This window comes from Peromyscus californicus, unplaced genomic scaffold (assembly GCF_007827085.1).
Source record: "Peromyscus californicus insignis strain IS unplaced genomic scaffold, ASM782708v3 Scaffold_6__1_contigs__length_162567912, whole genome shotgun sequence".
NCBI classification, from domain to species: domain Eukaryota; kingdom Metazoa; phylum Chordata; class Mammalia; order Rodentia; family Cricetidae; genus Peromyscus; species Peromyscus californicus.
Window position 1 is genome coordinate 91,229,772 of NW_026294584.1, and position 15,180 is coordinate 91,244,951.

Genomic DNA, 15,180 nt, shown 5'->3' on the forward strand with positions numbered 1-15,180 from the left:
AATTATGAGTCTCTGTTTGAACTCCATTAACCATTGCCCGATGTAATCAAAAGATTCTTTGACCAAGGTTGATAACAGCACAAATGTATCAGCATAAATATTTAAGAGGCAGGTTTACAATGTGATCATTTAGCAAAATGTCAATAATAGTTGCCCAGTTCAAGGGCCTATGATTTTCCTAGCCATAAGTTTGACCATGAGTATTTTAACAAACATAAAATCGAATTACTTCCTATGGACCAGCCATAAATTACAACAAAAGAACACAGTTGGTTACTCCCATAAAGAATCTTGCCACTGGTGCACCAGTGGGACATATTTCCTGGCAGGACAGCATTATGGCTTGCATGGTCCATTGATGGAAAACACCAGTTATGCCTTTTTCTTGTCTCAACCATCCAGCACCATGAAAGCTAATGAGCAGGGAGAGCGTTTCTTGCTCTGTTAAAAATTAACTTTAGTATGTCCTGCAACCCATCTATATGGCATTTTCAGAAAGTCCATGGTATCACAATTTTCATAGTTGAATAATTTTCCAATGGATATGTGTACCACATTTTTGTAATCCAATCATCAGTTCATGAACATCTAGGTTGTTGCATTTGATATGTTTTGGTAAAAGCAGCAATGACCATAGATGCACAAATATCTCTCTAGTAAGATGTAAAGTTTTGGGGTTATATGCCCAGAAGGGGTGTAGATAGATTCTATAGTTGCTCTATGTTTATATAGTTGAGAAATTTTCAGACTGACTTCTAAAGTGCCTTCACTGGTTTACATTTTCACCAACAGTGTATAAGAGTCACTTTCCTCACATTCACAGTAGCATTTGCTGCTATATATATCGATGATGATGGTCATTTCAATGTGTAATGTAGATTAAAAACCTAATTTAAATCTGTATTTCTCTGATGACCAAGGATGTTGAAGACTTTTCAAAGTGTTTACTAGCTATTTGTAATTATGCTTTTGAGAATTTGTATTAAGTTCCATAGTTGAATTTTTATAATTAGAAGGTTGTTTTCTTGATGTTTAATTTTTGCATTCTTATAATTATTTTAGACAGAAGCTCCATGACAGAGGTATAGCTGAAAAATACTGTTCCCACTCTGTGTGATACATCTTTACTCAATTGACAGTTTCCTTTTTTTTTTCTATACAAAAGCTTTTTGTTGGGCTGGAGAGATGGCTCAGAGGTTAAGAGCACCGACTGCTCTTCCAAAGGTCCTGAGTTCAATTCCCAGCACCCACATGGTGGCTCACAACCACCTGTAATGAGACCTGGCAGCCTCTTCTGTCTACATAATAAATAAATAAATCTTTAAAAAAAAAAAAAAAAAAAAAAAAAGCTTTTTGTTTTCATGAGTTCCCATCTGATAGTAGTTGGCCTTTTTTCCTTCACTATTGGAGTCCTATTTCAAAAGTACTTACCTGTCCCCATAACTTGAAGTGTACTTTCTATTTTTTAAGACACTAGTTTCAAGGCCTTATCTTCAGCTCTTTCTTCTATATGTAGAGTTTTATGCAGGGTTAAGTAGGTTTTTTGTCTTCCTCTATGTTGAAATATGTTTCCTGTGCCATTTTGAAGACATGTTTTTTTCCAATATTTATATTTGAAATTTTGTCAAAAATCATATAGATGGAATTTCGTGGACTTATAATTCGGGCCACCATTCAATTCCATTATTCTATGTTTTAATTACAGTGTCCCTGTAGTATAATTTGAAATCAGGTATGGTGATACCTCCTGCAGTATTCTTTGAGTTCAGGAATACTTCGCCTACACTTAGTCATTTTTGCCCCTGCATAAATTTGGAGATTGTGTTTTTAATATGTGTGAAGATAGGCCTTTGTATTTTTATTGGGATTTTCTTGACTCTTGGTGGGACAGTCATTTTTCAAGACTAATTTTTCCTGTCCATAAGCATGGAAAATCCCCATCTTTTAATGTGTTCCTCAATTTCTTTCTTCAGGATCCCAAAGACAGTTTATATTCATGTAAGCATAGAAAACAATACACACTTTGTTTAGGTTCTAATATGGAAATGGCCAATGGATGGTTGACATACCTAAGTACAAAAGATTTCACTTTCCGCCTCTCACTCAAGTGAACAGATACTTAATTTTATATTCTGGTCAGTTCATTATTTGTTGATTTTTTTTCTATTTAGTACAATCAGAGGGAGCAGGGAAATATGTATTGAAAAAACTCTGCAAAGTCATTCTGCTATCAGCTTGGTCATATGACTGAAATATTTAAGGACTGAAATCATATGGCTGTTAGGGTTTTAAAAATTCTAAAAATTCTAAAGAACCTTAGGTCAAAGTAATTTTGTTAGGAGGAAAATAAATGGGAATTCTATTACCCAGAAATTGTAAAAACACAGTGGATCTGGAATAACTTCATTTTAAAACTTAATATCCTCTTGGACATTTCAGTTGAAAATTATATGTAAAATATACGAATATCTGCAATATAACACATTGTTAAGTAAAAAGTGAATAATAGTGACTTAGCAGAAAAAACAAATTCTAACTAACTCCAGTTCTTTATTCTTTTAATCATGAAAACCATTACCTAATGAACTTCATGGTAACATTTTCCAACTTATCTACCATGATATTTTGCTTTCAGAGTTTTTTTTCTTTTGGAGTTTATTCTTAATCATATGTATCTATATCTGAATAGAGTGTGGTTACATAGAAGGGCCAGAAAAGGGACTCTCATCCCCTGCAGTTGGAGTTAAAGGAGGTTGTAATCTGCCTGATATGAGTTCTTGAATCCAATTCTGGATTCTCTGAAAAACAAAACAGTATGTACCTACTGAACTCCAATCCTGATCCTACTTACCTATATTCAACTCTCATGACCTCCTGGTGTTCCTTTTCCTCAGAAAAATACCCTCTTCCTACATTGGCTTTTATATCCATAAATGTGCATGCAAGTTTTTGCTTTTAAAATATTATTTTTAATTGATCTGGGGTCGTGGTCCAGTAAATAAACTATTTGCTGTGTAAGCATGAGAGCCTGATTTCATATCCCCAGAACCCGTAAAAAGAAGAGCACAGCAGCATGTTTGTGTAATTTCAGAATTCCTATGATGAGATAAGAGGTGAAGACAGGGTAGTGTCTAGAAGTTCTGGGCATATGCAGGTGTCCTGGCATATGTACTGGTGAACAATAAGAGAGATACCTCCTCAAACCAGGTGGTGGATGACAAGTAACACTCAAGGTTGTTCTCTGTCCTCCACATGAATGGTAGGATACCCACGGATTCATATCCACACACAGAAATGTGCACACATAGTCACATACACAAAAAATAAACCAAAATAATCTTTAACTGTCCACTAAATGATTTATTTTTAGATTTAAAACTAAGGATACATGTGAACATGAGGATATCTAGATACCTACTATTTATGTGCTAATACACATAGATAATTCTGAAAACATTGTACATTAAACTATGAAAAACATCTTTAGCTATCTGGGCAGCTAATACATGTGAATACACATATAGGAATTATATATTGATATAATACAAATAAATACACACATTTAAGATAAAACATGAGATTTGTCATTTTGATTTAGGCTAATCTCATTCAACATGATATGCAAATGCACCTGTTTTCTTTCAGTGACACAGTGCTTCTTTTTTAAGGTTGAGTAAAGCTCTGTTGTATCAATATAAGTGTTTTCTTTTCCAATTCACCTGTTGATGTATATATAAGCTGTTGTGATGAGTGTTGCAATAAACATGGATGTGTGATTATCTCCGTGGCATACTAACTTAGAGTCCTTCTGCTGTATACCAGGGAATAATATGTCACAGAACAACTCCACAGTTGCAGATATATAACTTAGCATTACTCCTCTACGACACACTAAAAGAGAGTTTATTGTAACATTAATGTTTTAGCATTTACAAGTATTCACATTTCTGCACAAAGAGATGAATATATCTGTATGTATGTGTATATATACACTCATATAATCATTCTTTTATTCCAATGCACAGTCATATTTCCCATGTGCAAATGACTCAAAAGTGAAAGGTAGTTGGGATATACCCACATGTGCCCTCTGACTATTTCCACATTAGAGCTATTCCCTTCTCATATCCAGTATTGATGTTTTTGAAGGAAAAAGAACTACCCCAAAATCCATTTTAAAAGACAGAATCCATGGAACTGGACCAGGCCCTCTGGATAAGTGAAACAGTTGATTAGCTTGAACTGTTTGGGAGGCCCCCAGGCAGTGGAGCTGGGAGCTGTCCTTGGTGAACAGACTGGCTTTTTGGAGCCTGGAGCCTATCCTGGGACACTTTCCTCAGACCTTGGTGTAGGGAGGTGGAGATTGGACCTGCCTAGTCTGAGTCTACCAGGCTGGGCTGACTCCCCAGGGGAGACCTTGCCTTGGAGGAGGTGGGAATGGGGGGTGGATTGGGGGGAGGGTTGGGGGGTGGGAGGAGGGAGGATGAGGGAATCCATGGTTGATATGTGAAATTAAGTTAATTATAAAATAAAAATATTAAATAAAAAAGACAGAAACTTTCAATTTAAAGAACTTTAAAGGAGCACTGTTACATTTTGAACTTCTTCCTTGTATTTCCTTGTTCTGTATACTCTTGCTGTTAAATAATCAGACCAAGTCAGGAAGATAACCTTGTCAAATGGCAAAACAATAGCTCCATTTCTGAGAAACAAACATCCTTGTAGAGAAAAGGTTAAGACATTTTCAGAAGACAGAATCTGCCTTTAGAACAAAGCTTGCTCTGCACCAGAGTCGGCTGATTCCTAGAACCCATCTATCTCAGGAATGAATTATAGGGCAGGTAGTTCTAGGATTGATTTCCTGGGACTGGAAATGGTTGTAGAAGCTAAAAGTTAAGACCAAAGGTTACCCTTCACCAAAACAGAAAGCAAAAGAAAGCCCAAGCTGTGGATTTAAATATATCCCAGTAAATGGAAACAGTGATTAGAGCTGTGTAACACATTCTGTGTGATAAACGAGTAAATGGTGCAACTTCACAGAAAGAGTATTACATTTTAAAGAAGACTTTTATATAAAAAATTCTTGACTTCAAAATAAACCCTTTTTATCATTACTCTTTTTTTTTAATTTATTTTAATTTATTTTGCAATACAATTCAGTTCTACATATCGGTCACGGATTCCCTTGTTCTCCCCCCTCCCGTCCCCCTCACCTTCCCCCCAACGCCCCCCCCCCCCATTCCCATCTCCTCCAGGGCAAAGCCTTCCCCACAGACTGAGGTCAACCTGGTAGACTCAGTCCAGGTAGGTCTAGTCCCCTCCTCCCAGGCCGAGCCAAACAATCCTGCATAGGCCCCAGGTTTCAAACAGCCAACTCATGCAATGAGCACAAGATCTGGTCCCACTGCCTGGATGCCTCCCAAACAGATCAAGCCAATCAACTGTCTCACCCATTCGGAGGGCCTGATCCAGTGTGGACCCCTCAGCCATTGGTTCATAGTTCATGTGTTTCCATTCATTTGGCTATTTGTCCCTGTGCTTTATCCAACCTTGGTCTCAACAATTCTCGCTCATATAAACCCTCCTCATTCTCGCTAATTGGACTCCCAGAGATCCACCCAGGGCCTAGTCATGGATCTCTGCATCCAGATCCCTCAGTAGTTGGATGAGGTTTCTAGCATGACAATTAGGGTGTTTGGCCATCCCATCACCAGAGTAGGTCAGTTCGGGCTGTCTCTCGACCATTGCCGGCAGTCTGTTGTGTGGGTATCTTTGTGGATTTCTGTGGGCCTCTCTAGCACTTTGCTTCTTCCTGTTCTCATGTGGTCTTCATTTACCATGGTCTCCTATTCCTTGTTCTCCCTCTCTGTTGTTGATACAGCTGGGATCTCCCGCTCCCCCAAGCTCTCTTTCCCTCGACCCTCACCTTTCATTACCCCCACTCATGTCCAGGCTGTTCATGTAGATCTCATTCCATTTCTCTGTCATTGGGCGATCCCTGTGTCTTTCTTGGGGTCCTGTTTTCCGGGTAGCCTCCCTGGTGATGTGAGTAGCAGACAAGTCATCCTTGTTTCATGTCTAGTATCCTGCTATGAGTGAGTACATACCATGTTTGTCTTTCTGAGTCTGGGTTACCTCACTCAGGATGATTTTTTCTAGATCCATCCATTTGTCTGCAAACCTCATGATGCCATTGTTTTTTTCTGCTGAGTAGTATTCCATTGTGTATATGTACCACATTTTGTTTATCCATTCTTCATTACTCTTTTTTTTTTTATAAATTTAGCACAAATACTTTTTTTCGTTAAATGCCTAGGCCCTTAATAAAATGCACTGAAATAACACCTACACACAGAGACATTTAAAGAGTTTTTATATCTTAATGTAAAAACATACAAACATATCTTTTTAAAATCTATATATATATATATATATATATTTAAAATTAGAATCTTATGGTTTGTTTTTAATAAATTATTTTCAGAACATTTATTTATATAGACAATGAGAACTATTTGGGGGAGGCACAATATCTAGTATGTCAGATTAAATGTCAAATCTACTAAGATAGGTTTAATGAAAATATAAATATTTCAGAGTGTTAACAGGAATGTTAGAGTATGTGATTGGTTATAAATGTTTTAGATTTACTCATTTTTTTATTGTTTGTGTGTATGTATCGTGTGTGTGTGTGTGTGTGTGTGTGTGTGTGTGTGTGTGTGTGTGTACTCAGGTGAGATGGCATACATGTATGTCAAGGCTTGACAGCAAATGCCTTATACACTAAGCCACTAGACTTGTTATAAATGTTTTAGCCATATTTGATAGTATTTAAATTGGAATGCTAGGTCTCCATTATCATATGCACAGATCTTTCTACAGATTCTCGCTTGGTCTCATTAAATGCTAATACTTAAGCAAAAAAAAGGCATATAAGCATCTAAATACTAAAAGCAAGAAACCCATGGGGAGATTTGGCTAATTGGATAAAATCAAGCAAGAGAAAAATTGAGCTACAGCATAAACTTGATAAGAAAAATCCCAAGATAACAGGATAGTTTTTAAATTGGGTCAAATAAATCATGAATTTTATACATTGAGAAGAAAAATTAGGATGTTGCAACTCCCAGGAGGTTATAGAGCCTAGAAAGAAAAATATGTTCAGGAAGAGTTTAAACAAAACTATGGCTCAAAAAGTTACAATGAGTTGCAATTTGGAAACACTCTGGTTTCTGTTGCCAGAAAACGTCACAAAAAATATGAGTTACTACCCAGATTTAGATAGTTATACCCAGGATTAGAAGGATGTTTATTGAGTGAGTCCCTTGCTATTGACTCTGCACTATTATATAAACATCAAATATCTTTGATGATTATAGAGATAATTTGTGACAAATTAATTGGATAATGACTTAAACATTCATAAAAGTCTTTCATATTTTTGGTTTGGATGGAAGCAGAACTTGGATTTATCTGACTCACATTATAGAATTATAAAGTAGAGATTGATGTTAGAATACTTCATGACAACTAGACTTTTGTTTGCTGTGATTGATATTAATAAAGAAGGGCTATGATTCTGAGAGAGAATGGGAAGAATAAGTAGGTTGGAGGGAGTAAAGGAAAGTAAAAAAGGTGAGATTACAACACGATCTCAAAAATTAACAACAAAGGTGATACTGACAAAGTCTTTGCTAGAGCCTCCTTTGCTTGACTATACCAGAACATTTGGATTCAGTCCCTATGTCTTTAAAGCGGGCTGGCACTGGCTAAAGAGCTACCTTGTTATACTACATAGAGCCTGAGTGAATTCTGTGATGCCACCTGTAGCCAGATACTGCAAACATCATTTAATAATAGGTATGTGAAGAGTTCATTTATTTCCTTTTAAGATTTAGGCTGTACTATAAATCAATTGTAGAAAGCATTTTGCCAAATACTCTTGGAATCACCTGATGAAATGTGAAGGGTGCAGTATTTGAGAAGCACTCAATTTCTTTGTCCCGCACCTTTCAAAGACATTAAATCCTTTAAAGGTAATAAAAAATAAATACATCTAAAAATGATACTGAAATGAAATTGAAAAGAGAGAATATGTATTATTTTATTTTTGCACACATTTATTGTGTGTATGTATACTTTCGAGTTTGGATGTGCTTGTGCCATGGCATATATAAAAGTCAGAGGACAACTCAAGAGTGTAGATCTTCTCCTTCCATGATATAGGTTCTGAGAATCAAACTCAGGTTGTCTGTCTTGGCTGCAAGCACCCTTACACAGAAAGTCATCTCCTCAGCCCTGAGAATAATTTTAATATGTTTCAGGTAAATATCTTCTTCAAAATTTAAAAAAGGCTACTCTCATATATTCATTAGTAGTGTAATCACAGCTATTCTATGAGTAGCATTAGCACCCAGTAGAAGTAGGCTCTTCAAGTAAAGCTATTTATATCCTTCTAGTTTACTTTCTCTGTTGGTTAAATATCAAGTCAAAGGCTAGCAAATTTGGCGGTGTCTCTAATTAGCTAGGTTCTTGTGAATAAAAATAGCACTCGTACAAACTCCTTCTCCTGACAGCATTTCGTTAACCTTTCCTCACTTACCTTGTACACTGAATATATACAAGGAACAATAAATAAGTTTGTGCTGCTATAAATCACTATGCTTCTTTAATTATTTTGACAGTAAGTTAGGCAAACATCTGACCTAATATCCCACAAGGTATCTGTGATTAGGTAAACTCAGTTCATCTGCACTCAATTTTCTTGCTTCTGGAATCTCCTGGATACTCCAGGGAAAATGGAATGATAATGCAAATCGAAATAGCCAACAGTGTGAGGTGTATGAGATTTGAGCCTTGCTCTCCGGCTTATTGATATTGCATTTAATGGTTTTCTGTCTTTAATTCAATTTGCTATGTTCTTCCACTCTGTAATTTAGACTTTACAGCCTATTGTCAAATTGTGTTATTCATTTTTTTTGGCAAAGTGTTTTTATTTATTACGACAACATGCTAGAGCAGATTTCATGTTAACACCAGAGTTAGCAAAGATTGCATCCCAACACAAGGGAGAATCAAACCTTCAGTTGGTTGGGTTTGCTCTCTTGGCAACCCAGAGTAAATATTTTAGGCAAAGCTTGAAAAGATGCTGGAAGGCCAAGCAAACATTTCAGGAATTAGGTAATTGGCACAATGCAAGGTGGCTGGGCACAGTTGGGGAAAGTGTCAGTGGTGGGGAATCCCTACCAAGAAGGACAGTTTGTGCAATTAGCTCTCTGAACTTTAACCCTTCCAGAATAATTAATGAGTAACGGAGGGATCGAGACAAAGACACAAAGTGATGTGGATGTGGTGGATGCTGGCAAGTAATACATCAAAGAATTCTCGTAATTGGCCCGGTGGCTTTCATGCTTTGCCCTATTTCTTTCAATTTGTTGACTCAAAATAATGGGTTCAGGTTCATTATCAACAAGTTTTAGCTGTAAGAGTACAACATTGCAACAAAGCTTGGATTGTGGCAGTGTTAAGTAGAAGGAAGAAGAAAAATCATAGAGTCCTTCTAAATGAATCAACAACTGTTCTGCTCTTATTTTCAATCTTGAAAACTTTGTATTCTCCAACTCTACAATGCTGGAATATGGTTGGTGTGGGCAGGTATGTATATTTCCAGTTTTTGAGGCCATTGTTAGGGTGTTTATACACTGTTATTTTAAATGAAGTTGAGTTACTGACATATCATACATAAACACATCGAGTATCTTGTTCCCTCAAGCATTCAACTCTGTGCTCTTTCTATGTTTTTGAATGATATAGTTCATAGACATTTTGACTCCTTTTTTACTCATTTTTATGATTCTAATGGAGACCAGTGGAAAGTTTCCTCAGAAATTTCTGAAGCCAGTATCCTGGATTCCAATTAAGACAAATTTGTTTTCTACATACCTCATATTTTGGTGATAATTTATACTGTGCAAAAACACCCAATTTATTTCATTATTTATGCCTTAATATTTAATTTTGTGTATTAATTAATTTCAAAAGACAATATCAGTTTAAATTTTCATATGGCAGCAGAAAATTCTTTTTAGAGGTCTCTTAAGTCTTTAGAAATTATCATTGTCATCATTAATTTTTATTTTCATACTCTTGTATGTTTTTAATTTTAGATACTAAGATATTGTTATGAAATTCCAAAGATCAGTCTAAAAATAACTAGTTTAGATTATTATCACTTAAAATTTTAAATATTTTTATAATGTGAAATATTACCATTTTCTAAATATATATAATGTTTTATTAAATATTTCTTTATTTTTAGCTATTCCATTATCCCTCAACATTTTACAATATTCCAGTAAATAACATACAATTGTTATTAATAGTTCATTAAAAATTTATAGAAACTTAAAGACAAATTTGAATAAAATATCAAGGAAGAGGCCGAGTTACAAGTTTAGTTGTGTAATTCCTGGGAAATAAAGCATACACTAAGATGCTTTGAAGATGGTTGCTATAGATGAGACATTGAAATAGATTCACTCTGTGGGGGGTATATTTGAGTATTTGTGTAATAATGAAATCTGTATTAATTGCATTATATACATATATATATATATGTATCTCTTAAGCATTTGATATTTGCTAACTAGTACTTTGTGGCATCATTCTAGTTTTTATATACATATTGTTAGAAAATAATTGATTGATACTTTGTAAGAAAACCAGGGTAAAAAGCTTAGCTTTTGCATTTCCTAGTGCACATTTTGCCGAGGCCTATTTTCTTTGCGGTACGTGACCTCAGTGGTAGAGCCCCTGCCTAGCAATTGCAAGGCCCTGGGTTCAGTCCTCAGCTCCGGGGGGGAATAAATTAAAAAGAAAGAGAGTGTTATTCATTTTTATCAGTAGTTTATCAGTAGTTTCAAGTCTTATTTAGTAGTAATGTTCTAATCTTCATCCTAGCTTAATGGAAAGACATGCCCACCCTTGTCCCCTCCTAACTATTTTTTTCTTTTCTCTCTCTAATAATTCATTAGAGAGAGAAAAGAATAATTCATTCTTTGTTCCCTTGTTGAGTCGTGAATATATTAACAAATTCAAAATATTTTAATTATTGTTCCCTTATCTATAATTGTCCCCATATTGGCATCGAACCCATGAGGATCATGCACCTGCCAAGCAGGAGCTCAGTTACTGAGCTGTACCCACAACCATCTCCACATGGCTTGAATTGAGTATTGGAAGTTCTTTGCCATTTCCTGTCACAGATTGTAGACAGAACTATGCTCTTCTTTCCAGCACACACACATTTTAACCTTGAGAACCTGTAACACATCATTTTACATTTCCAAGGAAATGTTACTCAGATTAATTAGTCTGCATTCTTCATCTAGATATCCCAATATGATCACAGGGTTCCTTGTAGGAGGCCAGTAGAAAGTTTGAAGTTGGAGAAAATAAAGATGGTTATGAAATTAGAGGGGAAAGATTGCAGACTGTATGGGAAGTGGAGCCCTAAGGCAACACGTGAGGTTTACCTAAGGAGCTAGAAAATCTGGAAGTGTATTGTTGCCTGGAGCCTCCAGTAAGAGCAAAACTCTAATTCACTATATACGGATTTCTGAATTCCAGAGATAGGGGAAAACTACATGTTGCTTTATACCACCAAAGTAGTGATTTGTGGTAGGAACAAAGAAACTAATGTGTCAAATATTACTTGGTAGCTCCTTTCATATTACATGTACCTTCCACATTGGCTCTGATTGCTAGTCTGTGAGCAGGAGGAATATGTATAGCTTGAAGTCATAACATGTAAAATCTGATATGCCATTTCCTAGTCTCTTCCTAAAGCACAGAGAGAAATAAAGCTTTGTACTTCTAGGCAGTTCGAACAAGGTCTAGAAAGTTCAGACACTGTAACACTATTTTTGACCTTAAAGCTTTGGTGAGTAGAAAGCTGAAAAACCAGACCAACTCAAGTTCTGGATACAATGATCACAAGTGAGAAGCCTTATAAGTAGCACCACTCTGAGATATCAGAGTTAATTCCTTCCTAGCACACAGAATGGCTTTAAAAATAACATATTTCCCACCATTCTTTAGCTAAACCTTACCTCTCAGAAAGGATTTCCATTGCTACTTGCAATATTAAAGTAAAATCAATCATGCAATCCATTAACATGTCTCTCCTGACATGTTTCTATACCCTAGTTTATTTTGTTATTTTCCCAGAATCTTAGTTCTCTCTCTCTCTCCTCTCTCTCCATATATATAATGTAGTTTAATATATATTAATATTAATATAATATATTATGTATTTTAAATTCATCACTGGCTTCTACAACGCTCACTGAGCAAAGTCACTTTGAAGTGACTAAGGTAATTCTATATTGTGCTGAGGTCATTTTGTGTCTGCTTAGACAGTTGTCAGGACTCTGTGCCACCTCACCTAAACTAAAACAATTGATAAATGCATAAATGAAAACAAATTATCATGTTGTCACCGAAATAGCTACTGTGCTCTGACAAAGTAAATGTTGTGAAGTTTTTCTGATCCTCATCTAACTTTGATGTCATTGTGCAACCTTAAAAATGTGGGACTTTTGTGGGACATTGTGGGACTTCATTTTTATTTTTATTTTCTTGTTCAATTTTGATTTCTATTTTTCAAGGTAACACCCTGAAAATTTAATAGCTGACTTCAAGGAGACAATATCGAAAGAGGAAGATAAGGAATAGTCATTGCATTAACAGGAGGTTGAGTATCATGTGACAATGTAGGATGACGCAGAATCAACACTTTAAGTGTAGTTTTTTAAGATGGCTTTGCACATAGCCGTCCACAAAATAAGAACAGCACACGATATTAATACAATACAAAAGAGGATTATCAAAGAAGAGTTAAAATGTATAAAATATGCTCCTGAAAAGATTTTTATCTTTCATTTTGTCAGTTTTTCACTTCACTTATAGATTATATGAACTGTAAAGGAAAATTAAGACTAATTTCATCATTATGGATGTATCAACCCAATGCTTTCACTAATAACCATGTTAGCCTCATATTATTGACTAATAAACTATCATTCATTTACTTTCTTGTGCGCTTATGTTTTAAAAGAGTGAGTGAAAAATAATCATTTTCTTAAATATATACATGTAGTAAAACGTCTATAAGTTATTACTAGCACAGAAAATACGCTCCTTAGAAACATTCTTGGACATTTTTCATCCTGTTACCTTGCTGAAACAAATTATCTAAACCTGTGTTTCTGGGTCATGGTCATTCATATTTAGCTCCAGAACCCACTTTCTTTTATTCCCTTTGAGTTGAGTGAAGTACTTTTTTTGTTTACAAATCATGTGTGTGTGTATGTGTGAATAAAGTGAATATATTTCTGTAATGAATGTGACAGGTAGAAGGGGGCAAAACTGTTAGATAAATATTTTTTAGAACCTTATAATGACATTAAATATTTATCTTATGCATGGCATAGAGCATAAAGAGTATCTGGGTGATGGGTAAAAATAGGATTTTATTCTTTTAAGTAGGATAACATTATTTACTGTTTGGGCACCTTATTTTGTTCCAGGACAAGCACACCTTTCTGTTTTCAACTGTAAAATTTATGTCTGCCAACTGACAATTATATGCCAAAACATGTAGGTTATTAACTTTGTAGGTATGAGATGAAATTTGTAGACACTCTTCAAATAAAAAGAACAATTTTGTTTCAACAGCCCTACTTACGCAGGCAAAAGATTATTAAGGATATACATATTTTGTAGTAGATTTCATCCTATAATACATCAAGAGTAATACATTAACTTCCTAAATGATTGTGAATTTATGTGATGAATGGTTTTTTCTTTCTTTCTTTTTTTCTGCCTTTATTTCTTCCTTTCCTTCTTTATTTTGTTTTTTTGTTGGAGAAAGTGTGTCACTGTTAGGGGTGGACATTGAGGTCTCCTTTACTCAAGCCATTCTGAGAATGAGACAGTTCACTTCTGCATATCATCATATAGGACTGGAGATACATATAGGCCTGCAGATCAACATATGGGACTCTCAGCTCCTTCCCTAGCACCTTGTCTGCCTGGATGCCAACATGTCCCTACATGAAGATAATGGGCTAAACCTCTGACATTGTAAGACCCTCAATTAACTGTTTTCTTGTATAAGAGTTGCTATGGTCATGGTGTCTCTTCACAGCAATAGAAACCCTAATTAAAACAGACTTTATCTCTGTATCTATCACAAACTCTCCTAGATCTCAAGCTATACTCTTGATTCCTTCTCCCTCAATCTTCCTAGTTCTGGGATAACAATAGTGAGCCATTATACATGGTTCATAGAGAAAGGCATTTAACATATTTTACTAAGTAGAACGTTGATAGCTCTTAGTGAAGCTGTTGTCTTTCTTTGGCATTTTGACTGCAGTTTTCAGCCACCAAAGAGCATAGAACAAGGATCCTTAGGATCCCTACAGATCAACAGTAAGGTAAAAATGCTGGGGAAGCTTGAAGCCAATATTCACCAGCATGCCTCAACTACAAAGGAGAATCCACAAAAGAATTGTGAAGGAAAGTGCAAAGCTTACAAAGGTACCCACCAGTGTCAGGATGGCAGGGGTGCTCTGATCTCAGGGTGGCTTCTGTGGTCCTGATTGGGATGAGAAAGTCCTGTAATACCTGGTTGTGTCTGTGCAGAAGAAAGAGCAGGTAACTGCTGGTCCAGGCCATAATGCTGATGAACATAGAATCATGGGCAAATCAAACGATCATGCCAATGCTGAAACAACGGGTGGAACAGACCCATTTTCTTTTAGGTCAGTGTCATTGTGTGTATTCTGTGCATCAGTGACTTTCATTGAAAAGTATAGAATATTTAAAACACTGAAAGAAAAACCAGCAACTATAGCAGGAATAACTCATGGCCTCAGGGCCTCTACCTTGGTGTGCTACCCTATCTTAATTACCAGGAACAAGAGAGACAAACAGATGAGTAATCAGGATGTAGGTGAAACACAAGTTTATGTTTTGACACCCAGGCAAATCAAGTACTCCATTATATTTTATGTCAGTCAGAAGCTTCTTTGGAACAATCCCCATCATATTGTTTGAAAACACAGTGATGAGGTAATCCAGATATTGGCCACAGCCATTTGTGAGAGAATGATCTGT

At 35.8% G+C, this 15,180-nt stretch overlaps 1 pseudogene; it reads right to left on the reverse strand.

Annotated features, from left to right (window-relative positions):
- Window positions 1-14,440: 14,440 nt before the first annotated feature.
- LOC128099700 (vomeronasal type-1 receptor 2-like) lies at window positions 14,441-14,931 on the reverse strand (annotated as a pseudogene).
- Between the last annotated feature and the right edge of the window lie 249 nt (window positions 14,932-15,180).